Here is a 15,164-nt window from a genome sequence, read left to right as displayed (position 1 = left end):
TACTTATTAACACAAAAACAACAGGTACAGCAGTACAAAACAAACAAACAAACAAACAAACAAACTACAACATGTTTAAACATATATTTTAAAGTACATATATTTAATTTGCAAAGAGAGAAAGAGAGAGACAGAGACAGAGACAGAGAGACAGACAGAGAGAGAGAGAGAAAGAGAGAGAGTCAAACAGAGACAGACAGAGACAGAGAGAGAGACAGACAGACAGACAGACAGAGACAGAGACGGAACGAGACAGGGGTAGAGAGAATAAAAGAGACGATATAAGAACAATAAACGATGAGAGAAAAGGAGACGGAGAAGGGGAAGTGCATTTTCTTTAACTTTATCGGTCTACTTGCCGTCCAAGTTCAGATACTAAGCATTTTCAATTTACAAAAAAACAAAAAAAAAAAAAAATAAAAAAAAAAAGAACAACCAAACAAAAAAAAACCCAACATAATCTGCTATTTAACGGAAACAGCCACCTTGGTTACACAAGAGAGCCAGGTTTACATATTACAGCAATACCAGCGTATCAACCAGTCAATGTGAATTGCACAGGATGAATGACCATCTTTAAGTCCTCCTTAAAGATAGCTTAAAGGTGTTTAAAGGTAGCTTAAAGACGATCTTTAAGCCACCTTTAAGCTACCTTTAAGCTATAAGTATTGCTTAAAGGTGGCTTAAAGAAAGCGTAAAGATGGCTTAAAGGCAGCTTAAAGACTATATTTAAGCCACCTTTAAGCCACCTTTAAGGACAACATATAGGTCCTTAATGTCCAAACTTCTTTAAGCCACCTTTAAGCCACCTTTAAGCTACCTTTAAGCCACCTTTAAGCCATTAAAAAAATTTAATTCAATATTGTGCTTAATTTCCAACAAAATGTATTAACTTTATGAAAGAAAAGGTATTAAAACGGTTTTTGTTCTAGAAAGAAAAATGAAAAAAAAACACACAAAATAACCCGGCCACAGCGAGAATTGAACCCGGGACCCTTAATGTACTAGCATCACCACACATCCTCTGCGCCACGGCAACTATCATATATATGAGCGTTTCTGTATCCTATATATGAGTGGATATTGAATCACTGTATTGAATGTGTTCACTTGAAAAGATTTTGACAAACCATTCAGTTTGTAACAATCAATTATATCTAATTTATAAATTACATGCATGCATGTATTTAGAATGAAATACGGAACTTGGTCTTCAGTGAACAAAAATATATTATACCTAAATGGAAACCGTTAGGTTCACTATAGTAGGCTTTCTTAGTTAACAAATTTAAACCGAGTAGATATACGTTCATCTAATTTATAGCTATAAAAATGTAAGAAAGAAAATGAAATCATTTCTTTTATTAAATGCATTGATACTATTAGGGTATTTGTTCAATTTCCCGCAATTTCCCGGTTTTCATGATCGCGGCGCCGTTCCAATATGTTTAAATATTTACATGTAATTGTATGTACATGTACATGATTTTTAAACTATCAATTCTATAACAAACAAAATTACCAATTACCGGTGACGTATTTACTGCATGTGGCAATTGCAAATGACTTGCACATACAATTGTATGATGTGCCAGGCCGAGTATATTTGACATATTTACCCTTATACATATATTTAAATAATCAACCCCTATTTATGATCACCGGTACATTAATTAATTAGCCTCAAGATTTTACTCTTACATGCATGTATCGTTAATTTGTAGACGTAACATCTTTGAAACCCAGAGCTAGGAAATAATACTTTGAAAATGAATTACAAATGTAAATTAACTTTTATTCACTCGACTTATCGTATACTCGTACATACTAAGATTCAACTCCTTTAGAAACCCTGACGTGCACCTGGGCACACGACACACCTGTTGTGTATATCTTGTATATTCTGTGTTAGTTCCAGGGGTTTTCTTAAGTTGGACAAACAATAGACTTTAATTAGATATACACAAACATGCACCTGGGCACACGACACAACTGCTGTGTACAGTGCTGCTATCCTGAAAGTTGACAAGGATAGGATAGGATAGGATGCAGGATGCACGATACATGATAGAAATATAAAAGTTAAGTTCTATCCTATCCTATCCTATCCTATCCTGCATCCTGTAGCCAATCAGATTCGAGTATAAATTTCAGAGTTATTTTGCGAAACGAAAATTGGCTTAACAATGTATTTTCAATGTCAATTTAATACGTTTTACAAGTTAAACCATTTAGGAATCATTATTATATCAAGAACGCGGTGCATAACATCGATCCGCGCTAAAATGTCGGCGCTACATCTTTGTCAATTCGTACGCAAGTACGGAGTTACTGCGAGAATTCGATGCAACATTTGACAACGTCAGAAATAGATTTTTGTATTTACTTCATTTAAAGACTGCAAAGTAATAAAAAGTAATAAAAGCTTGAATTTATAAACGACCAATGGGCATTTTAAAAGATAAACATGTATACAAGAAACAGACATTGCTTCACGTTTCATATAATTTCTTCGATGCCCAATAACAAGGACGCATATTTCTGTCCGATATTAACCTGAACATATCGAATTAATAAATGTTAGCTAGCTATAAATGCTTAAGAATTTATACTTTTAAAGAAACTCCGAGTGGTTTAACTATAAACGATATAAACTTCCTAAAAGAATTATTTATTTCCAGATCGTGTTTACATTTATCGCCGAACGAAACGCTCGAATAATGATAATTACGCTCAGTTATATGTGATAAGAAAATAATTTGATAAAAATATGTGACTAAACAGTTCCTCAATAAGTGCATCGAAGTTATTTATCTGTTTTTTTATGCATAAATATAATAAATTCAAAAATCGAATCGCTTACCTGTTTGTTTACGTTATTGTATCCATCCCGCGTACGATTTAATTCTACCGTAGCACACGTAAGTAAGTTATCCCGCTCGGGGAATATTCGGTTTCAAGATTTAATTATTCATTTCAAGTATTACATTAATTGATAAAATCATTTAATTCTTAAATTTTGTTTCATTCAACTTGCATTCCTATATTTTGAAGGTATGGGATAGGATAGGATAGGATAGAGCTTATTTGCAGGATAGGATGCAGGATACAGGATATAGGATAGGATAGGATAGTTTTGTCAACTTTCACGATAGCAGCACTGTATATCTTGTATATTCTGTGTTAGTTTCAGGGGTTTTCTTAAGTTGGACAAACAATAGACTCTAATTAGATATACACAAACGAACAAAACTATGTCTAGACAAACAAAGCAGTAATATTCTGCCCGATATAACAAAGGCAGTTGAGAGTCTTTTCATCTTTAACATGTATCTAGCAGATCTAGAGTTAGAAATAATGAAAATTGAAAAAAAAATACAAACCTTAAACCGATTAACAAATTAAATCATGCATTTTTGGTTCATTATCTTTATTTTGTTTAATAACCGGATGAACTGAGAGAGAGACTCAGCTATGTTAAGGGCGTCCATACAAAAATAGCGATGTTTATCACATAAAATGTTAGCCTTTGAACAATCTTGGTATTCTACTCCATACATTTGTTAAACAATGTGATATTTTATCGATTATACAAATTAAATAATTTGTTATCGGATGAGCAATTTTTGAGTCTCTTGGGAATACCCTGTCACGTGATACTGCTAAAAATAGATGAACCAGGAATAATACGAAAAAATGCAAAGTGCAAGGGCATAACATAAACAAATATAGTTATTTCTGTTTCTAACTTGTAAAATGAACCTTCAAAATTTCGAAAAGTGCTGGGAGCTTAAAATATTCAAGTTAGAACAATTATTAAATTCAATGTAAACAGTGTATGAACAGCTATTTACTGGGATTTCCCGCAATTAACGCTTATTTATATGAAATGCGTAGCGACTTCATACAGCTCCCAGCACTTTTTGATATAATGGGGATACAATGGTAAGACATGGAAATTTTCAATATATTTGATCAAGTGTATGCCCTTGCACTACTGCATTTTATCTGACTTACTTCACTTTCAGCGTCATTTGCGTGAAATTCAAACGCAACACTGACTAAGATCATGATTTTAATTTTCATTCTTAAAATAATTTAACGCTGTGAATTTCACTAAAATAATGTTAAAAATGTTGTTTCTGTTCACACCAATCATCATTATAAAATTGTTGAAATTGGAAAAAAATGATTTCATCAGTTGCCTTTATTGGGGGGGGGGGGTGTAAGTGTTGAGTTTGTAATTTACACATTTATGTTTCATACTAATTTATGTTACTATGCTGGTGAATAAATTCTTTTAATGTATAATCAGGTTTACTTGTAATCATAATTGATATTTTAGTACTAATTAAAGAAAGCAAGAAGAAACAATATATCAATATTATCAAGAATTTTTTTTGATAATCAACTTAACAAATACTATAGAGATTGCTTTTTCAACAAGACTAGTGTTTTCTGATTTTTAGTATTTTTCAGTCATAATGTGTAATTTATGGAAGTTGACAATTCTTCTTGCACACTACATGTTCTTCTCTTCTGTCTTTTTGATATTATAGGAGGTAGTCCAGTTGATAAGAAAACCAATTCCTGAAATGATGAATATATATCAATTTCAAATTTCATTTCAAAAGATATCAATGCAAATTATTATAAATGGTTACATTAGTATTATTATCAATATGATATTAAAAAACAACAAACTATGCATGAAGTTGAAGTTAGTGAGTAAAAGAAATATTTATATACATTTGTAGTACCTACTTTTTATCAACATCCCAACAAGTGTTTTCAGTGGACCATCTACTGCCTAAGTAACCCTGAAAATGAATAATGTGTCATAATTAGCAAGCTATTGTGTTAAAGATAACATGAAAATGAAACATTACTCTATTATTGGGCATATTAATGGCGGTTTCAATTTCAGTGATATTACAACAGGCATAATCAAATGTTTATTGTTTAAAATGTGTGGAAATTCAGTTTGAACACACTTTAATTTTGTCTTAAATAAAATTAATTAGATCTTCATAAAAGAAGGCTGAATAAATTAACACATTTCGATTTACTTAAACAACATTACAATCTTGTCTATAATCATTCCAGATCCTCACAGTAATCTTTGTAGTGCTAGCACATACAGTGTTTGGCCATGGCCTTTTTAATGTGTACTTTGAACATGGAGGAAATGCGATCTAATATTATCGCGATATGAGACCAGTAAAAAGCTACAATGAGCCTCAACGCTCTCTATGATCAAAACTAGCGAAACGCAGAACAATTACTTTGCCTGACTGAGTCACCAAACTAATGTTTGAACACAATATTACATGAAAAACAAATGTAAACAAGTAAACAAAATCGAAGCCGAGGAATTTCACTTCGTTTCCGTTCCATCCAACAATATTAAATAATATAAAACAATATCTAGGGGAAGTACAGATAAATCCTACCATGTTCAGTTGAATCCTATGCCGATTTCTGTCCACGCTGGTTGAAAACGAGTTAAATTCCGAGATATATCACTGAAGTCCACATGTTTATTCTGATCACAGCTGCAAGCGCCGGTGTGACGTAGTCAGCCTCGACACGTCATCAGACGACTTAGGAATTTCATGATTTCGCGAGATATAAAGAATAGTTTATGATTTTATTTCAGTACACCTTTCTTGAACCATTCAAACCCAATAATTAATCATATTCATTTTGGTAGATGTTTGTTATTTACCGAAATACCAATATCTCGTAAAATCTCATGAATAAGGGGCGGGGCTTATGCAAATTTTTCTAAATCACACGTGGTAGAATTCTTAGACCTTCCTTAACATAGCTGAGGAGAGAGAGAGAGAGAGAGAGAGAGAGAGAGAGAGAGAGAGAGAGAGAGAGAGAGAGAGAGAGAGAGAGAGAGATTGAGAGATTTTTTCACCGATTAATTCATAATAGGAAACAAACATACTTTAATTAGTTTTATGCACATATTAAGATACAGAGACTGTGCTCATACCTACAATAATTTTGAAACCCCCCAAAAATTATAAAGAATTTTATAACGGCAATCTGTGTCCATCAGAGCGGTGCTGATGATAGCGATCTGTGTTTAATGGAGCGACGATTAAAACCGCCTGGAACACCCCCCCCCCCCATTCCTTGGAAATTATATTATCACTCGGATGACCCCCTCCCATCTCTATAAAAGAGCTTTTGCATTTAATATATGTTTTTATTGTTCAGCTTGATCAATATTGACTTAAAGGCCACTTAAAGACAGTGTAAAGGCAGTGTAAAGAGAGCGTAAATGCCATTTAAAGATGCTTAAAGGTGGCTTAAAGGTGGCTTAAAGGTAGCTTAAAGAAGTTTGGACATTAAGGACCTATAAGCACTTGCTTAAAGGTGACTTAAAGGCGGCTTAAAGGTTGTATAGCCTTTAAGCTCCTTTAAGTCACCTTTAAGCCACCTTTAAGGACTTGCTTAAAGATGGTTTTTCGCCCTGTGTTGCGTCTCATGCCAAGTGATTTCAATTTATGCATTTTGATATCATGGAAAAGGCAACAAATTAAAAAAAAAAGCGAACAATAATACAATGATATTTTTGATTATATATAATCAAAGTTCAATATTGGTGGCTTTTTAAAAAATTTCAAATGTTACTCTGACATTAAGTGTTTACATGGGTGTATCATGGGGGTATTAACAAGAATATGATGACACATTTACAGTAACGGTGCATTAATTTCGAATATGACTGAAAAATGAATTTATCTAAATCCCTGCTTATTGTGCGGTGGTCATAAAACATGTTTTAAAGATTCGACAAAGTCATTGTTAAAAATAAACGTAAATGTGAAAAATACCTTAAGGACCAAATTAGTTAATTCTACACGTAAATGTCGCTTTAAGATTTGTGTAACTTTGAATTGTATTTTTGAGCAAGTTATTTTCTTATTCACAAAGTCCACCTAATTTGTTAACGTCCCTGTTGTATTAATTTATCTTGAGACACAGTGATATAAATTAATAACTGTAACATGATTTGAAATTTATTGATGATACGTCAACCTTACATTGTATTTACGTTAAAAAACATACCTTAAACAACAAGATGGAAATTGTACATTTATATTTCATATGTTTTGTTACAGGTGTTACGTATATGCTAGAATGAATGAAAATGTATCACAGAGAGCATAGTGTATAGAGTTATAAGCTGAGTGTACATTTGACAATCACTATTGAATATATGAACATTTAACACAGAGGGCATAGTGTATACAGTTATAAGGTGAGTGTACATCTGACAATCACCATAAAATATATGAACATTTAACACAGAGAGCATAGTGTATACAGTTATAAGCTGAGTGTACATCTAACAATCACAATAGACTATATGAACATTTATCACAGAGAGCATAATATATACAGTTATAAGCTGAGTGTACATCTGACAATCACCATAGAATATATGGACATTTATCACAGAAAGCATAGTGTATAGAGTTATAAGCTGAGTGTACATTTCATCACCATAACTACCTATATGTGTATTCGGCGCCGTCCCTCTAACATGTAACCATCTGTTAGGTGAAATAGGTAATAATCCAATGACATGATGCGGCCATTTAAAACAGGAAAACATTTTATTGAATTGAAGCTTGTGACAGAGAAAAAAGTACAATTATTGAGAAAAATGACATGTCATTGAAAAAGCACAATTTGATGTGGGGATATCGATGGTATGATTAAGAAATAATGCTGATGAATTAACAAGGTATTTTTTTATAGTTGGTACTTACCACACAGTTAATTACAATTTATCTGCTTATGTTAATCTGTAAAAGTTTATTTTGCGATTTGTATGCTGTTTGATTTAAAATATTTGAAGAAGTTGATGATTTTGACGAGTTTACAATTTTAATGCTTATTTCAACTGCTTAATATTTCATGAAACATCAAAATTACTGCATGTTACATATTATTTGGAATTATGCTATCCTTTACTACATTCATGATACATTTTACAAAAGGTTTAAAAGAATATCTATGAAATGGACAGTCCACATTATGTAATCAGTTAATGTTTTACTCCTTAATATAAAATGTGAATCTTCATATTTCCCCTGGTAAGTTACATTAGCATTGCATTTGTTGCTTTATCTTTACATAGTCTATACCTGATAGTTAAATTATGTGACAGTGATCGCGCTCCGCTCTATAACGCATTGCGATGTAACTTATTCAGACGAAACCGGTGTGATGTAAGCTGAAAAGTAATACCCGGGCAAAACCCACGATATGGAGATACAATGACTCATGATAGTACTCTCCTCAGTTGTTACCGAAAATTAAAACTAAAGACAATTTTTTGACGGATAATATTGACTTTAGGAAGTTAAAATTTTGTTTCTTATTTTGAAAATAGTGTTTGTCTCTTTACCTTTGACGGAAAGAGAGAGAAAGAGAGACGGAAAGAGAGAATGATAGGTGTATTATTTTTACACCATCGGCCTACCTGCAGTGTACGATCAGATACAAAGCATTTTTTTATTGTACAGAAACCAACATTAGGTTATACCCGATAGGGAAACAGCTACCTTGGTTAGACAGGAGAAACAATTTACATATTTCAACAGTACAAGCGTGTTTACTGGTGCATGTTAAAAGTGTCTACTGTCAGAATGATTACAAGCAATACGTTCTAATACCCTCGGAAAACCAACAAATAAAACCTGAATCGAAAGGCAAAGACACAAGCTCATTGTTTAGTTACTGAAGAAATCCATTATACATTCCTTACAATATAATGCAGTACATGACCTTAACATAAGAGAGAGAGAGAGAGAGAGAGAGAGAGAGAGAGAGAGAGAGAGAGAGAGAGAGAGAGAGAGAGAGAGAGATGCAAGGGGAAATACATATATGCATTTTTACACATTAAACATTGTCAGTAAAACGTATTTTTATGACAAACCATAAGTTGGTTACACCTGCTTTAAAAAGCAATACCTTGGTCTGAAATATGAGCGATGGTTGAACAAAGATTTCAAAAATACAAGCGTGTAAACCAGTGCATGTGAATTGGGAGGTAAATTTCATTGTTATATTAAGTTACGCGGAAAAATTAATTTTAAAGTACAAGCTTGAATTTGCAAATTGTCAGTGTACGCATTAAATTAGCACCTTACTTAAGTTTGTTGTGAAAAATCAACATTAAAATGCACTACAGTATCTTGTATGCAAAAATTAGTTATATTTGTTGAATATGTGGAATGAATATTATTCCAGTGAAACTACTGAATGATTTAAGAAAATATTTGAACCTACAACTGCATCAGCTTGAGCAAAACACTTAAAGAATTTCTTTATCAACTAAATAAATAACCCACAGCGGTCTTCAATTTCTTTGATAGACTGATTTAAAAAATGACAATTCAGGGGTGTATGCGAATAAAATATAAATGATGACGAAATATCATTACTTTATTTTTAAATCCATTTCTTTTGAAAAACAAACCTTACATATATGTTTTTTAAACTTTTTTTTCTACAAATTATAGAATAAGTAAACTTCTTTCCACTCAACCTAACTTGTCAAAATGTCATTAACAATGTCGCTAAACTCACCTCTTCCCTCATTTTTTTTTTTAAAAATTGTCAATAATTATCAATAACGATCCTTCATGCCCTCCCTAAAGATTACTAAGAAAATAAGTTTGTTCATTTTTTAAAATAATAAGGGTTTTCATTTTTTAAAAATTCCTCTGAGAAAAAAAAAACCGTGCATTTTTGTAATTGCTGTATAAACAACACATGTATGTGCTAAAATTCACGTAAACATGGAAAATTATTAGATTTTAAGTTTCACTGCTATTTTGAACTAATGTCAAATAGTATTCTAATAAAACGGTGGCAAGTTAAGCAGTCGTCTGTACGTACGGCTAATATGATGACCTATAGACATTTAAGAAAAGCAGTTCAACAAAAATGTGTTTAAAGTCAGAGAATAACACCTAAAAATATTTTATTCGATGCCTCGCATTTGACTTGCATTAAATAAATATTTTGTATGTCTTGTAGAAAGTTTGTTATTTTCTTTAATTTTATTTCGTGTTTATTTGAAGAAATTTACATTTGTTCCGCGGTAATCTTAAAACAGCATAAGATAGGTGTACACCTGTGTGTATGGTTAAAATAATGCAAATATAAAATAACGCTTCCGAATACATAATACCCTTGCGTATTATTTGACTATAGATAGTAGGGAATATTGGGAAACTAATCAAGAGAGAGAGAGAGAGAGAGAGAGAGAGAGAGAGAGAGAGAGAGAGAGAAGCAAACATCACAGAAAAAGTAGTATAAAGAAAAAGGGCACATGATTTACAAATGAAAAAAGATCAGGTGTTTGCGTTATCAAAATCGGTGTCCGATACACAATTCACAAACATATTTGTTGACATAGTTTTACGAGTCCATTTTAAATTGTTGACGTTATTAAAGAAAATTCACCAAGGTATAGCTTTTTGTTAAGCACGAAAACACGCGACATATTAAATTCCTTGTAGATATAACACTTTGAAAGTAAGTTAAGAATGCAAAATCGCACCTAAAACTGCATTTACAAAACTCAGCCGACCGTTTAACAAAAACAAATATGATATGATAAAGATCTGAAATTAAAGAAGAAAGCCGGCTGTTTTAACTGGGTAAAAATACCGCCGGGTATACGACTTAAACAACTTGAAACCTAATATGTTAAAAACGATGGAGGGAAAAAAAGAGAGAAAAGAGAGATAGAACGAAGTTTAGTTGAAATACAAAGAGATGAATTTCGAAGAATTCAGTAGTTTATTTCTTCTCCCAAAAATTGGAAACATTGAATAATTATTGTATTGGGGGGAGATTACAGATATTTGTATGAATATGTTAACGCAAAACAATGATCAATTTACAAATCCACCACCAATTAACACCATATAGGTGATTCTCCTTTGGATAGAAATTGTATTTACGGTCAAACTATCGCTGTAGGTGTGTGTCAATATGGTGTAGAAATAAAATGGCATTGTTACTTAAACATGTAAAGCAAGACTCCATGACTCTTGAAAGCTTTATATCATAGGATAAGCCGACTTAGGTCAATATTGGAGGGGGGGGGGGGTAGGGCGTGTCCATATTAACCCGTGTTTGCTTCATTTTGAATCCTGAATTTACAATAGGTGTTTTCAGCCTGTTTCCGTTTTGTATTCATCGTTCTATTGTTGGTTTTGGTGACAAAGAAACGGGAATCAGTCACAAATCGATACATATTAAAAATATTTAGAATATTCTTAGAAAATGGAATCTACATAAAAAAAAATAACAGTATTGCAAAGCTAACGACCTATATCTTAATGAATGGTGTATTTTTAATCCCTATTTATAATGTAAAACAAGCTTGTAAAATCTCCATAGCAATAACATGGTTTTCTTATCTACTACTAATATAACTGTTAATATTTATTTAGAAAAAAAAATAATAACATAATGAAGACGTTAACGTTATACTACACTGAATATGAGAGAATAACTCTTTGATTCAGTGTACATATTCCTGTATAACAAAATATTAGAGAAAAATGACACTGATAGATAAGAAGATAATTATAACAAATTACCCACGGGTATGTTTCTTTCTCTGTTGCACCTATCAACATTTTAGATTTGGATAGCAATGGATAAAATTTATACAATACTATAAGTACATCAAGCAAATATTTTGGGGGGATGAAATAATTGAATTTGATTTGTTATTCTTAAAATATATTCCTCCTTACACACGCCTATCGGTTTACGGTCCGCTTGTTGTCATTCCAATTATCCGCGTCATCGTGGGTAAACAGGTGTCGTATTCCGTCACCTCAACTTCTAGAATGAAGGGCAACCAGTCCGATGTCTCGACATTTCAAAATAAATTTGAATGGAGGTGGGAGAAGAAACTATAGTTACAGTGCACGGTTAAAAAAATATAAGGAAATAAATAGAGAGAGAGAGAGAGAGAGAGAGAGAGAGAGAGAGAGAGAGAGAGAGAGAGAGAGAGAGGAGATAGAAATATGAAAGAGAGGTGTCCATTCAACGAACTTAATGTTTAATCATGCTAATAAAATATCACAGAATAATGCATATGAAAACAAATATAATAATCATATTGAAAATATTGAAAAAAAACATTGTTGTAAATTATTATAACAGAGCATGCGCAAAAGCATACACTTATCAGCAGTTTTACAGACCATAAATGTTATTGATTGAATTAGGAAAATGATAACGCATACTGGAATTGTTTATGCATCATATTTATCTAACTACTACAATAGCTGACAGGATGCCAATGATAATAGATATTACTCGTTTTATTTTGATGAAATTTAATCCTCTGTATGGGTCTCAAAGTTACCCATGAATACTACTCTTGGTATTATATTTATTTCACTAGTACATTACATACTGTATTAAATCACTCTTTCCTTTAGTACATTGATGAACTATTCTTAATGAAGGTTAATAGTGATGATATTTGTATCAACATTTTTCAAAGAATGTCATCTAATGGACAGTCAATATTTTGTGATCAATTATGTTTAACTCCTTAATAGAAAATATTACTCATCATATTTCTTCTGATACGTAACATCGACATTTAGGATGTCGATTTATTTTTACTTGGTCTATTCCTGAAAGTTACATTAGGAGACACACAGTGATCGGGTTACCTTCTATTATGCATAGCGATGTAACAGATTACAACGAAAACGTTGTGTTGAACGCTGAAAAGAATTGCACTGGGGAAAACCCATTTTTTGACATACAATGACAGATGATACTCGTATCCCTTGTTGTTGACGAGAGAAAAATCCTAACACATTTTAATGATGATTTTTTTAATGAATAATTTGTTTTTTAATTTAAAAAGAAAGTAGTGTGCTTGTCTTTTTAACTCTAAAATGCAAAGTATAACATTACGAAAAAAAATAATGGCATGCGACATGTTGCGATATAAAAAAAAATACAGTACATAGTACATATCTTAAATTTAGAAGGGGTGTTAAGGAAGCTAATGGGCAATTTAGCGTCTTATTTATATGAATGGTACATTCAAAATCGTGAAAAAAATAACTGTTTTCAAAATGGTATAAATAAATAACTGTATTGAATCAGAGGAAAACCGTAGTATTATCCTTTAAAATAAATGTCAATGCAATAAAATCGGGTAGTACATTACTGCCACTTCTGTGTATTGTCACATGACAACTATAAATAGCTTACGTATTTCTTAACATAAAATGTGATAAACAACACTACCCCGCGGTTTCCAAATTACAATAATCAAACCAAGTGAAGGCAAAACAACTCAGTTTGATCAAAATATTATGTTCTTCTTAGTTTAATAGTTCTTCATTCGTAAGGTAATGCTTTAATTTTTTTTTACAAACAATGGTATTAAACTGTTATGCCATTGTACTGTTGGTGTGGGTTTTTTTCTCAGTGTACTTGCATATGTGTTGCATTAAATCTATGGATAATTACCTAGACATATTAATTTTATGTCTTAATGTTAAATTAACAGCTTAATAATGTTGAGAGAGAGAGAGAGAGAGAGAGAGAGAGAGAGAGAGAGAGTTCAGCATTTTTTATTATACAGAAAACAAGATCATGTTCCATTTGTTACATGCAGAAACAGCCACCTTGGTTAGGCGAGAGCGTCAGATATACAGATTACATCACCATCGTGATTACCAGTGCATGAGAATTGTGTCTAATGTCAAAGTTTTTTCAAGTTATACATTCTACGGCCAAAAGCAACAATTAAAAAAAAAGTTTGAAGGCACAGACAAATGCTCAATTTTTTAAATACTGCAACATTTCTGGGCATAGATAAAGTTATTTGAACACAATATTACTCAGCACATAACCTTAACTTAAGAAAGAAATAAATAAAAATGAAAGATATAACGAACAAGCGAAAGAAAGAAAGAAAAGCGAAGAGAAGAGAGAGAGAAAGAGAGAGGGTAAGGCGAAGACATATTGTGATAATACAGAGAATGTGTGCTCAAAACATTTTGAGTAACATTTGTTATAGTTTCCATCATAAAAAAAGAAAAATCCAAGGTCAAATACAAAGCATTATTTTGACGAAAACAACTTCAGGTTTCATATGCAGTTGGACCAGATGCATTATTCTGAAATATGAACGAGAACCAGACAAAGACTTCAACAAGACAAGCGTGTTAACCATTGCATATAAATTGTGTATAATGTCAAACTGCTCTCTGTAACACGTTTTGGATGCTTATTACTTCAATATATACTTGTGTAAGGATGCTGATCAAAACCATTTAGTAATAACAGGAATGTTAAGTAAAACTTTGTTGACATTAGTTACGTTTGGAAATGAGAGTGAATGATCTAGAATGTCAACGTTATAGCCATCAATTGGCATGTTTGAATTTTGTGAATACACTGAATAAATATCCATCAAGGTAGACTACGCTAAACATAGCATTGTGTTTCTTGAGTAAAAGGATTATTTTCTATATGGTTCTATGCTGAACTCTAAACCCATTTAGAGGTACAACATTGTTAACGGGATCAGGATTATATACAAGTTACAGCATTGATATGGGGATCAGGGTTATATACAAGTTACAGCATTGATATGGGGATCAGGGTTTTATACAAGTTACAGCATTGATATGGGGATCAGGGTTATATACAAGTTAGAACCTACACTATCTTGGAATGCTTGCATGGTGATCTCACAGACTGTATGAAGAAGAATAGTTTTACTGATTTTCTTATCTATTTCTATGTTGCACGTTGAACTCTTTTAGTGGATCTAGCATTTACAATCTAGAACTGACAGTATTTTAGGATGCTAGTATAGTTATGTACAAAAATTGTAGCTTTGTGGTTTCTAAGAAAAACATTTTTACAGAATGTTACTTTATGCATCTATGTTAAAACTTTGAATTATATTAGGGCCCGAAGTAATAGTCCGAGGTCACGATTTAGAATCTTCATCAAAAGACTTTATATATATGAGACACACCAAATTTTCACTGTTCTTAAATGATCTCCTTTTCTATCAATGTTAAGCACTTCATTTCAACAATTAACTATTTCATTTTCACAAG

The 15,164-nt window shown here is 32.1% G+C and overlaps 1 protein-coding gene and 1 long non-coding RNA gene across 2 annotated transcripts in view; one reads left to right on the top strand and one right to left on the bottom strand.

Annotated features, from left to right (window-relative positions):
- LOC109617272 (hypothetical protein) overlaps positions 1-15,164 on the top strand; it is a 167,733-nt gene that overhangs the window by 67,886 nt on the left and 84,683 nt on the right. The gene's annotated exons all lie outside the window — the stretch shown is intronic.
- On the bottom strand, positions 4,150-5,815 carry LOC136272441 (uncharacterized). The gene is made up of 3 exons (XR_010710444.1): positions 5,454-5,815; positions 4,765-4,820; positions 4,150-4,590 (listed from the first exon to the last, which is right to left on the bottom strand). It is a non-coding gene; the product is annotated as an uncharacterized lncRNA (long non-coding RNA).

This window comes from Magallana gigas, chromosome 10 (assembly GCF_963853765.1).
Source record: "Magallana gigas chromosome 10, xbMagGiga1.1, whole genome shotgun sequence".
NCBI lineage: Eukaryota > Metazoa > Mollusca > Bivalvia > Ostreida > Ostreidae > Magallana > Magallana gigas.
This window is presented reverse-complemented; position numbering and strand designations above follow the sequence as displayed.